This window comes from Oncorhynchus masou, chromosome 24 (genome assembly GCF_036934945.1).
Source record: "Oncorhynchus masou masou isolate Uvic2021 chromosome 24, UVic_Omas_1.1, whole genome shotgun sequence".
Taxonomy (NCBI): domain Eukaryota; kingdom Metazoa; phylum Chordata; class Actinopteri; order Salmoniformes; family Salmonidae; genus Oncorhynchus; species Oncorhynchus masou.
In genome coordinates this window covers 27,687,154-27,700,170 of record NC_088235.1, presented here as the reverse complement: position 1 = coordinate 27,700,170, position 13,017 = coordinate 27,687,154, and the positions used below count along the sequence as shown (strand labels likewise).

Genomic DNA, 13,017 nt, shown 5'->3' with positions numbered 1-13,017 from the left:
AGTTAGAATATACACTGTATAGTGAAAACAATAGTGGTCCTGAAACAGAACCTTGAGGAACACAGATGTTTATACATGTAACGAAACCTATCCCCCTAATGTTGATGCACTTTATGTCTAGGGGTCTTATGCTTAGTTAACTGGTCTGTAACCTGATTTAAGGAGTGTGATGATTTAAGTCAATGTGAAATATCAGCATATGAGGACTGTGTTGAATGTACATGTGCCCAGGAAATGGACAATTTACCAGGGTCCAGGCACAGCTCCTTCTTGACCTCCTGGTCGGTCAGCCAAGCGGATTATTACTTGTTCAGATGGTGACTAAAATAAATATACAAAAAATAAAACTACAAACAGGCATGCCCAAACTAAAGACTCAAAATGTCTGTGACACTGACTGATCACCTAATTTCCTGCACCTTATGTGCAGTTAACTAAGCATAAGACCCCTAGACATAAAATGTTTGTCTGCGCAACAGATGGCTATATTGGTCCGCTAATACAGGACTAGTAAAGGCCCAGTGCACTACTTTTGGGAAATCTTGTAAATATCTTTTGGAATATCTTTTTTATTAATATACAGTACCAGTCAAAAGTTTGGACACACCTAGCAATTCAAGGGTTTTTCTTTATTTTTACTATTTTCTACGTTGTAGAATAATAGTGAAGACATCACAACTATGAAATAACACATGGAATCATGTAGAAACCAAAAAAGTGTTAAAGAAATCAAAATCTATTTTACATAATTCAAAGTAGCCTTGATGACAGCTTTGCACTCTTGGCATTCTCTCAATCAGCTTCATGAAGTCACCTGGAATTCTATTATCAGGTGTGCCTTGGTAAAAGTTAATTTGTGGAAATTCTTTCCTTCTTAAAGCGTTTGAGCCAATCAGTTGTGACAAGGTAGGGGTGGTATACAGAAGATAGCCTTATTTGGTAAAAGACCAAGTCCATATTATGGCAAGAACAGCTCAAATAAGCAAAATAATGCAAAGACTGCAAGTGGTGTGTATTTTTACTAGGCACTATAATTCAGTGTTATAAACATCTCTCTAGCCTTACCATGTCTTCAGTGCTCTAGTGCTGCTATCTCTATCTCAGTGTACACAAGGTCATATTGGGTTAATGTTTCTCTGTAAAAACACAGGTCTGACCATCAGGACACAGTTCACAGAGGGCGACAGGCGAAACTCAAACATTTCCTTTCTGTGTCCTGTAACTATGTGTCATCCATGTGAAAATGACATTGGACTTTCATGGTATCAAATGTACAGTTTGTAGACCACATGATGGTGGTCAGGTTTTCATACACAAATATGAAACTTTATTCAACTGCCATAGACGTGCATTGCCATTTCATTGGTACTGTGGTATCACTTGCGAGGACTTGAAAAAAAATGCCCTATTTATTTATTTCAGACAAGAATCCTAGTTACAGTGCCTTGCAAAAGTATTCGGCCCCCTTGAACTTTGCGACCTTTTGCCACATTTCAGGCTTCAAACATAAAGATATAAAATGTATTTTTTTGTGAAGAATCAACAACAAGTGGGACACAATCATGAAGTGGAACGACATTTATTGGATATTTAAAACGTTTTTAACAAATCAAAAACTGAAAAATTGGGCGTGCAAAATTATTCAGCCCCCTTAAGTTAATACTTTGTAGCGCCACCTTTTGCTGCGATTACAGCTGTAAGTCCCTTGGGGTATGTCTCTATCAGTTTTGCACATCGAGAGACTGAATTTTTTTCCCATTCCTCCTTGCAAAACAGCTCGAGCTCAGTGAGGTTGGATGGAGAGCATTTGTGAACAGCAGTTTTCAGTTCTTTCCACAGATTCTCAATTGGATTCAGGTCTGGACTTTGACTTGGCCATTCTAACACCTGGATATGTTTATTTTTGAACCATTACATTGTAGATTTTGCTTTATGTTTTGGATCATTGCCTTGTTGGAAGACAAATCTCCGTCCCAGTCTCAGGTCTTTTGCAGACTCCATCAGGTTTTCTTCCAGAATGGTCCTGTAGTTGGCTCCATCCATCTTCCCATCAATTTTAACCATCTTCCCTGTCCCTGCTGAAGAAAAGCAGGCCCAAACCATGATGCTGCCACCACCATGTTTGACAGTGGGGATGTTGTGTTCAGGGTGATGAGCTGTGTTGCTTTTACGCCAAACATAACTTTTTGCATTGTTGCCAAAAAGTTCAATTTTGGTTTCATCTGACCAGAGCACCTTCTTCCACATGTTTGGTGTGTCTCCCAGGTGGCTTGTGGCAAACTTTAAACAACACTTTTTATGGATATCTTTAAGAAATGGCTTTCTTCTTGCCACTCTTCCATAAAGGCCAGATTTGTGCAATATACGACTGATTGTTGTCCTATGGACAGAGTCTCCCACCTCAGCTGTAGATCTCTGCAGTTCATCCAGAGTGATCATGGGCCTCTTGGCTGCATCTCTGATCAGTCTTCTCCTTGTATGAGCTGAAAGTTTAGAGGGACGGCCAGGTCTTGGTAGATTTGCAGTGGTCTGATACTCCTTCAATTTCAATATTATCGCTTGCACAGTGCTCCTTGGGATGTTTAAAGCTTGGGAAATCTTTTTGTATCCAAATCCGGCTTTAAACTTCTTCACAACAGTATCTCGGACCTGCCTTGTGTGTTCCTTGTTCTTCATGATGCTCTCTGCGCTTTTAACGGACCTCTGAGACTATCACAGTGCAGGTGCATTTATACGGAGACTTGATTACACACAGGTGGATTGTATTTATCATCATTAGTCATTTAGGTCAACATTGGATCATTCAGAGATCCTCACTGAACTTCTGGAGAGAGTTTGCTGCACTGAAAGTAAAGGGGCTGAATAATTTTGCACGCCCAATTTTTCAGTTTTTGATTTGTTAAAAACGTTTGAAATATCCAATAAATGTCGTTACACTTCATGATTGTGTCCCACTTGTTGTTGATTCTTCACAAAAAAATACAGTTTTATATCTTTATGTTTGAAGCCTGAAATGTGGCAAAAGGTCATAAAGTTCAAGGGGGCCGAATACTTTCGCAAGGCACTGTACATGCAGATGTATCTATTGCTACTGTAAATCCAGCAATTGAAACAAACAGATCTGTTAAACTGCATCCAAAGTATTAACTCCTAATTTCTATACATAAGAAAATATCTGTCTTAGCAATACATTTCAAAATAAACAAAATATTTCAGTTCACAACACAATGGCAATTAAATACTTGACAAATAAAAATAAATCTTCCTTTTACTTTTCTCTAACATCCAGCAAACCTGCTTTATGTTGTCTGAATGAACATTAGAAACAGACAGTGCAGTGCAGAGCAGACAGATGGATAAAATGAAATGAAGGCTAGGGCTTATGTCCTTAAGCTACCAGTGTCTTGTCATTCATACAGTGCATTTGGAAAGTATTCACACCCCTTGGACATTTTCCACATTTTGTTACATTACACCCTTATTCTAAAATCAAATAATTCCTCCCCCCCACCATCGATCTACACACAATATCGCATAATGACAAAGCAAAAACAGTTTTTATTTGAAATTTGCTAATTTATCCCCCCCCCAAACTGAAATATCACAATTACATAAGTATCCAGACCATTTACTCAGTACTTTGTTGAAGTACCTTTGGCAGCGATTACAGCCTTGAGTCTTCTTGGGTATGACACTACAAGCTTGGCACACCTGTATTTGGGGAGTTTCTCCCATTCTTTTCTGCAGATCCTCTCAAACCCTGTTAGGTTAGGCACAGCTATTTTCAGGTCTCTCCAGAGATGTTCGATCGGGTTCAAGTCCGGGCCACTCAAGGATATTCAAAGACTTGTCCCGAAGTCACTAGCGCGTTGTCTTGTTGGAAGATGAGCCTCCACCTCAGTCTGAGGTCTTGAGCAGGTTTTCATCAATAATCTCTCTGTACTTTGCTATGTTTATCTTTCCCTTGATCCTGACTAGTCTCCCAGTCCCTGCCGTTGAAAAACATCCCCACAGCATGATGCCGCCACCACCATGCTTCACCATAGGGATGGTGCCCGGTTTCCTCCAGACGTGACGCTTGGCATTCTGGCCAGAGTTCAATCTTGGTTTCATCAGATGAGAGAATCTTGTTTCTCATGGTCAGAGTCCTTTAGGTAACTTTTGACAAACTCCAAGAGGGTTGTCATGTGCTTTTTACTGAGGAGTGGCTTCAGTCTGGCCACTCTACCATAAAGGCCTGATTGGTGGAGTGCTGCAGAGATGGATGTCCTTCTGGTAGGTTCTCACATCTCCACAAATTAACTCTGGTGCTCTGTCAGTGAACATCATGCTCTTGGTCACCTCCCCGACCTTCTCTCCTGATTGCTCAGTTTTGCTCTAGGAAGAGTCTTGGTGGTTCCAAACTTACATTTAAGAATGACGGAGGTCACTGTTCTTGGGGACTTTCAATGCGGAATAATTTTTTTGGTACCCTTCCCCAGATCTGTGCCTCGACACAATCCTGTCTCAGAGTCCTACAGACAATTCCTTCGACCTCATGACTTGGTTTTTACTCTGACATGCAGTGTCAACTGTGGGACCTTATATAGACAGGTGTGTGCCTTTCCAAATCATGTCCAATCAATTGAATATACCACAGGTGGACTCCCAAGTTGTAAAACATCTCAAGGATGATCAATGGGATGCACCTGAGCTCAATTTCAAGTCCATAACGAAGGGTCTGAATACTTATGTCAATAAGGTATTTCTGTTTTTTATACATTTGAAAACATTTCTAAAAACATGTTTTTGCTTTGTCATTATGGGGTATTGTGCGTAGATTGATGAGGAAAAAAATTTATGTAATCAATTTTAGAATAAGGCTGTCACATAACAAAATGTGGAAAATGTCAAGGGGTCTGAATACTTTCCGAATGCACTGTATCACACTTCCAGCGGAAACATCCCTTCTCTTCACAAAAGCATGTTGGGAGACAGTGGTTGCTCTTATGGGATGCAACAGAAACACATTCAGTAGAATTCTGCTGATGCCATGCATTTCCCACAGACAGACAGACACCGAGCAGACAAGACTTGAGTCTGATGTGAAGGTGTTGATGGGTTTTTCCTCTCCTCTCTTGGTAGTGTTGGTCATGGCACAGAGAAAGAGGCTTAAGACAAGACAGTCCAGGTTCAGAAAGCAACTTGTGAGACTCCTGGAACAAGCAGACAATAGTGTCATTGGTCACCTTGTCATGAACAGCGATAGAAATAAAACAATGTTCTGTATCCAAATGTACAGACTTACAAATAATGTGTATGTGACTAATCAAACCCATATGTACCTGCTTAAACTTGTCCTTGGTGGCCCAGCAGATACTGAGTGTTGGAGGAGCTGCTGCAGAAGTTCCTTTTCATCCAGAAACTCCAGATGCTATCTTCTCTATAAACAAAGGTAGAGAAACGTATTAGAGCTAAACAACGTGAAAACGGAGAAATAACATGAGATGTACCATTTGCCTACTGTATGTAACAGACTTTGTTTTACCTTGCCACATCATCCTGAGGTATAACACTGTACACAGTCATCATATCCAGAGCATCTACATTCTCCCAGCCCGTCTTTAGGAAGTGCAATTTCTACTAATGAAAAAATGTTCCACTGTAGGGAATGTCTTGCACAAACTCAACACTTGGGATTTGTCGTTTAATTGTCATGATTTAGTACTCATACTGGCAGTAAATGACAATAGTTGCTAATCAAAACTCCATATTTGGTGAGTAATGAACATGTTTTCACATTATTTAGCATGAAAAGCTGGTGAATGGCAGGTTCAATGACTGCTTCCTGGGCTTAAAGGAGAGTCGTCATATCAACGTCTCCGATAAGGCCCAGATTCTGGTTCAGTGTTTGGGGTGACATTTGATCAAGTTCCAATATTTAATATTTCCAAGCAAAGGATCATAATGAGTGAAAAACTAGAGAGGCAGGTAGCCTAGCGGTTAAGAGCATTGGGCCAGTAAACGAAAGGTCGATGGATCGAATTGCCGAGCCGACTAGGTGATAAATCTGTCGATGTGCCCTTGAACAAGGCACTTAACCCTAAATGTTCCTGTAAGTTGTTCTGGATAAGAGCATCTGCTAAATGACTACAATGTAAACTTTCTAAAGCAAGCAAACCTCTTGACTAAGTGACTTCATAAGTCTTCGGCCCTGAGACCGTGGTTTGGTTTCAGACTGTGAGAAATCAGGAGACTGACGCAGCTGATGTAAACACAGATTTGGGATCTCCTAATCACAACAGTGTTCCACAGCATTTGCGTCACAATGTGTACCTTATCTAACCATGCCCCATTATCAGCGCTTCCTTTATATTTATCTGTAACGTCCCTTCAGATCTATCAAAAAGGTGTTTTATGTGTTGTTGTAAGGTTGTTGTATAATTGCTAGAGAGTTGAGGGTACTGTACTTGGGATTCCAATGACTGACATTCATTTTCATCTTAATTTCGTCAGAATCTCTGACATAACACCACATCCATAGAGACTTTGGCACAAGTAGAGGCCATTTCAGAAGACACTTGAATCCAGAGAACTCATTCTAACGTAGTCGAGGCTTGGGTGGTGGACCAGACCTCACAGGAAGCCGTGAATATATGCACTTAAACAGTATGAATACAATTCTTGTAAACGGAACAGGGCTTTCCAAGTCAAGGCTGAGATCAAAGTAGATGGGGTTCTTTGACACACAGATGAAAAACAATGGAAAATCAAAGAGCACCCAAGTACAGTTGAAGTTGGAAGTTTACATACACTTAGGTTGGAGTAATTAAAACTTGTTTTTCAACCACTCCACAAATTTCTTGTTAACAAGCTATAGTTTTGGCAAGTCGGTTAGGACATCTACTTTGCGCATGACACAAGTAATTTTCCCAACAATTGTATACAGACAGATTATTTCACATATAATTCACTGTATCACAATTCCAGTGGGTCAGAAGTTTACATACACTAAGTTGACTGTGCCTTTAAACAGCTTGGAAAATTCCAGAAAATGTCATGGCTTTAGAAAAATCTGATAGGCTAATTTAATAATTTGAGTCAATTGGAGGTGTACCTGTGGATGTATTTCAAGGCCTACCTTCAAACTCAGTGCCTCTTTGTTTAACATCATGAGAAAAATAAATCAGCCAAGACCTCAGAAAAATAATGGTTTACTTCCACAAGTCTGGTTCATCCGTGGGAGCAATTTCCAAACGCCTGAAGGTACCACGCTCATCTGTCACAAACTGTCTCGAAGCCCGCAACAAAAAAGGGACACAATGTGGAGATAAGGAATAACAAAATATATTTATTAACTAAAGTAAACTAAATACAATCAAAAATGGCGTGTGTAGTCAGTAATCAGTAGTGTAAGTACAGGGAGGAGGTGAGGGTCCTCGGAGTGTGGTGTCAGGAAAATAACCTCACACTCAACGTCAACAAAACTAAGGAGATGATTGTGGACTTCAGGAAACAGCAGAGGGAACACCCCCCTATCCACATCGATGGAACAGTAGTGGAGAGGGTAGTAAGTTTTATGTTCCTCGGCATACACATCACAGACAAACTTAATTGGTCCACTCACACAGACTGCATCATGAAGAAGGCGCAGCAGCGCCTCTTCAACCTCAGGAGGCTGAAGAAATTCGGCTTGTCACCAAAAGCACTCACAAACTTCTACAGATGCACAATCGAGAGCATCCTGGCGGGCTGTATCACCGCCTGGTACGGCAACTGCTCCGCCCACAACCGTAAGGCTCTCCAGAGGGTAGTGAGGTCTGCACAACGCATCACCGGGGGCAAACTACCTGCCCTCCAGGACACCTACACCACCCGATGTTACAGGAAGGCCATAAAGATCACCAAGGACAACACCCACCCGAGCCACTGCCTGTTCACCCCGCTATCATCCAGAAGGCGAGGTCAGTACAGGTGCATCAAAGCTGGGACCGAGAGACTGAAAAACAGCTTCTATCTCAAGGCCATCAGACTGTTAAACAGCAACCACTAACATTGAGTGGCTGCTGCCAACATACTGACTCAACTCCAGCCACTTTAATAATGGGAATTGATGGGAAATGATGTAAAATATATCACTAGCCACTTTAAACAATGCTACCTAATATAATGTTTACATACCCTACATTATTCATCTCATATGTATACGTATATACTGTACTCTATATCATCTACTGCATCCTTATGTAATACATGTATTACTAGCCACTTTAACTATGCCACTTTGTTTACATACTCATCTCATATGTATATACTGTACTCGATACCATCTACTGTATCTTGCCTATGCGGCTCTGCACCATCACTCATTCATATCTTTATGTACATATTCTTTATCCCCTTACACTGTGTATAAGAAATTAGTTTTGGAATTGTTAGTGAGATTACTTGTTGGTTATTACCGCATCGTCGGAACTAGAAGCACAAGCATTTCTCTACACTCGCATTAACATCTGCTAACCATGTGTATGTGACAAATAAAATTTGATTTGATTTGAAAGGCAATGCTACCAAATACTAATTGAGTGTATGTAAACTTCTGACTCACTGGGAATGTGATGAAAGAAATAAAAGCTGAAATAAATCATTCTCTACTATTATTCTGACATTTCACATTCTTAAAATAAAGTAGTGATCCTAACTGACCTAAAACAGGGAATTTTAACTTGAATTAAATGTCAGGAATTGTGAAAAACTGAGTTTAATGACCTAAGGCTCGTATTTCTGTGTGTTATTATGTTATAATTAAGTCTATAATTTGATATTTGATAGAGCAGTCTGACTGAGCGGTGGTAGGCAGCAGCAGTCTCGTAAGCATTCATTCAAACAGGACTTTTGTGCATTTGCCAGCAGCTTTTCGGTGTGCTTTTAGCATTGAGCCGTTTATGACTTCAAGCCTATCAACTCCTGAGATTAGGCTAGTGTAATTGATGTGAAATGGCTAGCTAGTTAGCGGGGTGCGTGCTAATAGCGTTTCAATCGGTGACGTCACTTGCTCTGAGTAGTTGCTCTGCAAGGGCCGTGGCTTTTATGGAGCGATGGGTAACGATGCTTCGAGGGTGGCTGTTGTCGGTATGTCCCTGGTTCGAGCCCAGGTAGGGGCGAGGAGATGGATGGAAGCTATACTGTTACACTGGCAATACTATAGTGCCTATAAAAACATCCAATAGTCAAAGGTATATGAAATACAAATGGTATAGAGAAATATTCCTATAATAACTACAACCTGAAACTTCTTACATGGAAATATTGAAGACTCATGTTAAAAGGAACCACCAGTTTTCATATATGTTCTCATGTTCTGAGCAAGGAACTTAAACGTTAGCTTTTGTACATGGCACATATTGCACTGTTACTTTTTTCCCTAACACTTTTGTTTTTGCATTATTTAAAACAAATTGAACATGTTCCATTATTTATTTGAGGCTATATTGTTGTTAAAATAAAAGTGTTCATTCGGTATTGTTGTAATTGTCATTACAAATAAATAAATTGGCCGATTAATCGGTATCGTCTTATTTTTGGGGTCCTCCAATAATCGGTATCGACATTGAAAAATCATAATCGGTCGACCTCTACTTCTGACTGAACTGTATATGATTGTCGTGATCAGGAACTGACTGCGGAACATTCGGCCTCATTGGCCAAGACCATAAATACGAGTTAGGTACAGTGAAAGAACACTACCAGCCCAAAACATCAATCCCATACCAAACATATTGTATTGTATTGCTACAGCACAACTGCTGATCCACTGATACAGCCGTATACTGCTACTTCAATTGGCTAGACTCTTGCAAAGCTGTCCAACAAAATATTAAAACATATTCAATATGTTATTTTCACTGACTCTGGGTTGAGGTGGAACTTCTTCAGTTTGTCATCTAGGCCTGGGATGTCCCTGAGGTCAGCACCGATGATGCAGTGCCTGTCTGAGTCTAGGCTGTGGCCATCTGAAACACACACAGACAATACAAATGAAGTCACCATAAGAGACAATCCCATTCAGTTATCATGTTGATTTGTATCAGTCAATGTCTTTAACATCATTACTTAGTAATAATGAATCTCTGGAATAGGTCTCAATGAGAGGTTTTGACAGCAGTGGTTTTGTCCCGAAGAGGTGCACAACATTATAACTACACATTAAGGTGTGTTTCTTATTAGAGATGATCTCACTACAAGTTTAGCTGGACAGGCTCTGCCTCCCTCTACAATTTCTGACATTACTGAGACCACAATTATGTCAAAACAAATAAAACTGTGATCTATATGAAGTTTTCTAAAGAGGAAAAATAAAACAGCTTACTTTTTGTTGTGTATTTTCCTGCCAGCAATCATCGACTTTCGACTTGGTTTCGAGGTTTTCATCCTAAAAACACAAATATGACAAACAAATGACAATGAAAGTACAAACCAAGGACAAGCATGGATTGTACTGTAAAATAAATGCATTTGTTTAATGGGATTATTAGACCAGTACCTTTAACCTCCAGAAAGTGGTGTCCAGCCCTGCCCCCAGGTTCACTATCTGACAGTTACACACCGTCTTCCTGAGGAAGGCATACAGGTGGTTCATTCCCTGCAAACAGGCATAGTAACCTAACAGAAGACAACGGAGATTTAGTAACATAGTATGAAGCAGACCTTCTTCAAGCTAGTTTTTTTTTTATTTTTTTTTTTGTTTTTTTTTTTTACAAATGTGTTTTTGGCTCTGGCCGATATATACATGGACTTGCCTCAGTTGATTTCTGGAGCCCTTCGTTCTCCTACTGGCCTCACAAAATACTGGACATAGGGGTCTGTCCAGTAGCCTTTACTGGTTGCATATCTGAAAATCAAACAAATGGTAAGTATAACATGCCCAAATGCAGTATAAAAAATAATATGCTCCCATTTATGACGGGATACGAGAAAAGTAATATTGAATGATTAAATATGGGCGTGTACAATCTGAATAAATACTAAAGGCAGGCTGGTTGCTTCTCGGAAGGGAGGCACTTGACTTGTTGCATTCGCATACAATGTTGCAATTCGGATCACCTAGCTCAGCAGCAGCTTGTACATTTGAAAAACAACTTCTACAACACCACATGCATCAGCTGTTCCAATGTGGCTAACATTGGTTAGCTTTGACCGTTGCTTCGCAGCCGAGCAAACATCTTTACCGGGCAGGTGGTCAAACTCAAGTAGATGGACGAGGTTGATATAATTAGCAACAGTTAAATAATGTACTGTCTGTCACAACTTATGCAAGAAATTCTGAGCTAAGGTGAAGTAGCCTGTCTTCAACTTCCGGCATATACAGTATATTTACCCATAATGCAACGCTCAATTCATTTTCCTACGTTTTCATAGTCTCTATCCGCCACAACCAATACACGAAATGCATTAAAACGATATTAGATATCTATTTTACGTCTGCTACGTTAGGTTACATCTCAACAGATCTGGGATTGTTACAATGTGTAATATTTGAGACGCATCAAATGTACTTGGGATTGTTATAAGGTATTATAATGACCTGGCTAGCTCATAAAGGAACAATTGTCCAGACAGAAAATTGAGTTTACGAATTTACAGTTTATTAACCAAACTCCACACAGGCTACACTTTGGCCGCAGCCCACGCCAAATAAATGAAAGACACCCTATAAAACAACCGTGACCTTCTCTTGCGAAGACCAGACGTAAGAGAGAGAACAATGGCTAAACATGGTCTTAACATGTAATGCTCCATCCCCCTGCCAAGCCCCCACTCCACCAACCACCAGAATGCCCGGCTTCAGAACATTCCAGGCATTCTCGTGATTGGCAGATAGCAGGTTGATTGGCATGTCGGACCCCGCGAACACTGGGTGCTGGTAAGTACAACACAACCAACTAATAGCATAACACATAACACACAGCTGTCTGTGCGGGTCGCTACACTATCAAGCATATTCTATGTCCAGCGGCGACCCGTCATTCATTTTTTTTTAGGCTTGTCTGTTTTGCATGTTATTTTGGTATATCACTTATCACATATTATTTTGGCATGTCACATATCAGTTTTCAAAAAATTTAAAAAAATAAAAATCATTAAGTTTATAAAGCCGCATGCAAACATGGTCTCTTTTTTGTTTTCTTGAGTAAGGGAGCTCCAAAATGCAGGTGTTTCAGCCTAGAACAGTGATTTCTGTGGTGTTGGGGCGAGCCAGCAGAAAATACGGAGCTTTGCGCACTGATTGGCTCAGTATTCTGTCACTCATAAGGACACTACGTCACTGCCAAGGGTAGAGCTCGAAAAAAATTCAAGCTCCTTGGGTGCTGCCATAGAGTTACATTAGAATTGCCCATCCAAGTAGGCTCAAGGTCATTGGCCCTAGATAAAATGACATCAAATCACGTTATATCTACAGTAGCTTTGATTGGAATGATAATGTCAACATCAATACTTTCAAAATCTTAGCTAGCAGTCATCATCATGAATGAAGTTGACAATCTACTGGAAAATCCTTTTTAATCCTTGTCATATGAAGAGAAATAACGAAGATAAATTATAGATGAAACGTATCGGTGCTCATTGGACATAAATATTACACAACAAGTTTGAAATCGTAAATTCAACAATGAGTGGTTTGGAAGGAATCAGTGGCTAACGGCAAGCATTGCAAATCAATCATTAGCCTGCTATGGATAAGAGCGTCTGCTAAATGACTTAAATGTAAATGTATTCAGTGGAGTGGCTGTGAGGTCCCAAGTCTAAGATTAAGGTTCTCTTTTCCTAGTTTCAAGTTATAAACATTTAACATTGGCCATGCTGTCAATGAAGCATGATTTGTGCCGCGCTCATAACAACTGTTAACTCAGAACTGCAAAGTGAGTTCAAGACAACTGGAAAAACGAGCTACGACTAGGAAAATAAGTTTTGAACTTTCATCCAACTCGGAATTGTAAATCGAGAACTCTGGCCTCTTTCTAGAGCTACGAACTGAAG

At 40.1% G+C, this 13,017-nt stretch overlaps 1 pseudogene; it reads right to left on the bottom strand.

The window, feature by feature from the left end:
* Window positions 1–2,486: 2,486 nt before the first annotated feature.
* LOC135511364 (leucine carboxyl methyltransferase 1-like) lies at window positions 2,487–11,875 on the bottom strand (annotated as a pseudogene).
* Between the last annotated feature and the right edge of the window lie 1,142 nt (window positions 11,876–13,017).